General features: G+C 39.9%; 2 protein-coding genes across 11 annotated transcripts in view; both read left to right on the top strand.

Annotated features, from left to right (window-relative positions):
- LOC118329231 (semaphorin-4G-like) overlaps positions 1–4,211 on the top strand; it is a 23,050-nt gene that overhangs the window by 835 nt on the left and 18,004 nt on the right. The gene's annotated exons all lie outside the window — the stretch shown is intronic.
- tp53bp2a (tumor protein p53 binding protein, 2a) overlaps positions 1–4,211 on the top strand; it is a 38,182-nt gene that overhangs the window by 33,672 nt on the left and 299 nt on the right. The window lies entirely within an intron of this gene.

Genomic DNA, 4,211 nt, shown 5'->3' with positions numbered 1-4,211 from the left:
GGGGGGGGGGGGGGGCTGCATGGGTGTGTGAGTAAGCCTTAATCTTTCAATCCGTCAAATATCAAAAGGGACTGTGGACGAAGTGGGCAACATGCAAAGTGAAACTGCAGCCTGTGATTTCAATGGAAAACACATGGCAGGATGCCAGCTGTACTGAGTAAAGATCAGCTGTAAAAAATAAATAAATAAATAAATAAAAACACTGATGATGTTGAAGGTGCTTTAGGAGCATGGCTGATCTGTTTATGGGTAATCAACCATCCCCTATCCAAGCTGATGGTCTTTGCAACTGTGATCTAATTATTAGGGCACATAGAGAAACCCAGCGAGCCCACTTACCTACCTGTGCAGCCTTTAAATATTCATGATGTGGTGTTATGTTAAGTGGAAGGAAACGCTTGTGAGATATGCAAAGATGTGGTCATTTAACACCAAGTATGATGTTGTTATGGAGATAGTGTCTTTGATGTTCTCCTGCTCTTGTGTTTTTCCCCATTCTTCAAAGGGTAGGTTAACCGGTTTTCGACTCAGACCTTACTCAAATGTTGGTTTTGACCATTTTTAATCAGGCTTTTATAATGACCTCACCAGTGCTTTCAGTTTTGAGTAACTCAATATTCTGCTGCAGCCTCTCGTGGGATTTAGTCCAAAGGGGGGCAACCATGAGAAATCTTTATGAAAACAGGGAGCTCAGAGTAAAGTCAGTATAGACCGTGATCTCTATCAGGATTTATTCTCCTGGCTACACTGCAAACATACTGTATGTATGTGCAGAGTAACAAAAGTTAGTCCACATTCTTCGTATATTCTTCGTATATTCGCACTCTATTTACGCCATATTGTCGTTTTGTTTCTCTGCAGTGCATTTTTATCGTTTCTTCTGCAACACCTGTGTGTCTGTCTGTCCATGGAGAGGGATTCTTCCTCTCCTGCCCCTTCTGATATTTTTTCTCTTTTGTCTTCACCAAATTCTTTAAACCAAATTCAGGATTTCAGGTTATATACTGTAAAAAGACTATTTAAAGACATGCCTGAAGTGACTGTAAGCCTCCTGTGTTCTTATATTATGTTCGATTATTGGTTTTCAGGGTCTAAAACTTCTGTCAGAAACCATTAATTCTAGACTTTAGACTCTAAACCATTGCCACATTTGGACCAAACACAGAGCTGCAGTAGAAGTGGAAATATTCCCACAAAATAACACAAACAAGCCAAACAACATTCATACTAATAACACACAGTTTTTGTCTGCATTTTCGGAGGAAGTCCGGCGCGAAAGTTCAGTTTATAGAGCCCTGTGTCACATTCACAAAGTGACTGTGCAAAGTATAAAGCTACAGAACAAATACCTCTGTTCAGATGGCTTCCTTTTGTCTGTCTGCGAAACAAGAGTGTTTTAAAGCAGTCTGTCTCTCAGTTGAAGCAAAGCTCAATGGCTTTGACTGGAATCTTTTCTACCATTTGTCTCTCTCTCACACACACACCCAACTCCAAAACAGAGAGAGTTTCGAGTCTTTTGGGACAATTGTTGTCTGTTGATGGAGCTGTCACCGCAGTGCTCCGATCTCTTCTATTCAGGCAGGTTTATAGACACTTTATAATTGCCTGATAAAATCCATTTCCGTGAATGAATGTCGTGGGACCGAGAGCTGGCAGCGAGATCGGGAGGAGGACAGATTAGAAAGGTTAGGTCGCGAATGGTAGAGTCGCTGTGATTTCCTCTGGGTCAGCCTCGTCGGATTTTCAACATGTCTCATTCTACATTTTCTCAAAGTTTTGACTGGTGTGCTCAGTGGCCAATTAACAATTTAAAGCTTCTGCATTCAAGGGGGGTCCGGGGGTACTCAGAGCAAGTCAGGAGGAATGGATTTTAGATGACAGAGAATTGGGAATGTCATAATTACTGGCTCTTTTCTCCGCACTGCTGGACTCTCTGACAGTATTTTACCTCCTTGCTCGTTGCTCTCTCTCTCTCCCTTTCATATTTGCTTTCTCTCTCTGTCATTTTCCTGCGAACATTTCAATCTGAATAGACTCCCCTTCCTCTCGGGATTATAAGAGCACATCAGGACCACTGTGGCGGACTGACAGACTGACTGATTGAAAGGATTTTGACCCTGACAGTCCATTTGAGTGATTTGGTGCGCACGAGTCAGATAAATGCCTTCTAAAGAGCCCCTCAGTGCGCCTCCTTTGCCGCCTTTTAAGAGGATCTTAGACAAGGCTGGGAGGGTAATTGACACACCTTCACAGTGGTTGACAGGCACCAGGAGAGGCGGCACATCCTGAGAGAGAATGTACGACCGAAATAATTGGTGTCCTCAAAGTATATTTGCTGTACTGGGAACAAAATGTAGCAGTAAAAGTTGTTAACACTAGTGGAAAAAGTAGTATTTCCCAAACGACTACATTTCAGGAACTCATAAAAGGGGCCTTGCTTTCGCTGTGTTTTTAGGTTATTTCTCCACCTCTGGAAGAACATAAGGTGGTATAAGGTGGCATTTTGAAAGCATTTAGATTGACTTCCAACCTTCCACCCATTGATTTAATTTCACTCCTGTAGAGTAGAAATATCCCTTTGCAGAGACCTGAAATCCACATCACTATGAAGATTTAGTTGACTCCACTTTCATCTCAAACTTCTTCTCTGTCAAAGTCATGAATTTGCCATCAGGGACGTTTTTTAAAACTCTTCCTTGCCGCTGTATTCTGAGAAAGTCTGATATTCGAGACTTAAGAGGGAGCTGCTGAAAAGTCATGTTTTTAATGCAACAAACTAACAAATTATGATGATTTTTCGTATCATATTGCAATTACTTGATTTATCCTTTAGCCACAGAAAGATACCCCTAAAAAGCCCAAGGTGACTTCTTTTAATTGCTTGTTTTGTCCACAACCCAAAGGTATTTTAATTAATAATGATTTGAAATAGAGTAAAGCAGCAAATCGTCACATTTGAGCAGATGGAACAAGCAAATGTTGTATCAAAATTGTAATCAGTGAATCGACTACTCAATGAATCATTTCAGCGTGAGACAAATTCACTTCTTATAGTCCTACTGTCTTTGTGTTTGACTTTCTGACTGCATAACTACGCTACGTTTTGGCTGCTGGACCTACACAGATTCATTTGCATCAGTCCAAACTTGCAAGTGCATTACTGTGTATATGTATTAAAAGATCAAGAGTAATAAATCAGTGTGATGTCTTACCTCTCTCACTTAGATTTGACCTAAACCTACTGCAGGTTTCATGTCTCTCTGCTGAGTTTACGTCAAGGAAAATCAATTGAAACAATCGACTGCAGGAAGATGGAAAATGAATCTCAAAACTCCTTTTGTTTGAAATGTTCAGCAATAAAGTAAAGTTTATCTGATTAGTTAATGGGCTCAAACATTCAAAACCGCCTCTGTTGTTCTTTTACAATATAAAGAAACATTGGAGACAACATCATTTTGAGGTTTTAGTCTTATCTGTGCACACATATCACATGTTTAGGACTATAATCATGTCACTTTCTATTGTACTAGCAGTTCATGAAAGTCTTGTGGATGGAACAGTGGCTAGTAAAATGTTATAATATATATATATATACATATATTCCATGTCTCACAGTTTCTGCCTGCTGTTAAAATCACAGTAAGTATTGTGTCTCTCTAACCACACCTGCATGCTGCTGTGTTTGTCCGTTACATTATGCAGCGCTCAAGCCAGCCGTTGTCATGGTGTCAGCCCTGAGGGACTGCTGGGACTTTCTGTAAGAGTGCAGTCAAAAACACTTGCGCTAATGGCTCCACTTTTTCTGCTCTTTTTTTTTTTTGTTGCATCCACAATTAATCAAAATATTAAAATCACAATGTGGCCAAGTGCAATATGCAAATCACAGAAGCTAGAAATAAAAGGTCAAATGTCTGACAAAACATAAAAACATGTGTTCTGCAGAGATGCCATGGCCTATAAGTCGTGTTCTCCAAATTTAACAAAACCTGTTTGTTTCCACAGACCCTCCCCTAAAAAAATGACATCATGTAGTTTGATACCTTTATAGTTTTTTTAGTGAAAATTAAACTTGTGATGCAAAAATGATCATTCCCACACTAATGGTTAATCATATCGCAATATCTGTCAAAATAATCGCAACATGATGTCTTTACCATATCGTTCTGCCCTCATCCACACATGCAGTGTTTGTGTGTTTGTACGTGTGTGTG

Source organism: Morone saxatilis, unplaced genomic scaffold (assembly GCF_004916995.1).
Source record: "Morone saxatilis isolate NCDOM2014 unplaced genomic scaffold, NCSU_SB_2.0 Contig19, whole genome shotgun sequence".
Lineage (NCBI taxonomy): Eukaryota > Metazoa > Chordata > Actinopteri > Moronidae > Morone > Morone saxatilis.
Note: the sequence above shows the minus strand (reverse complement) of the source record. Positions and strands in the feature narration are given on the sequence as shown.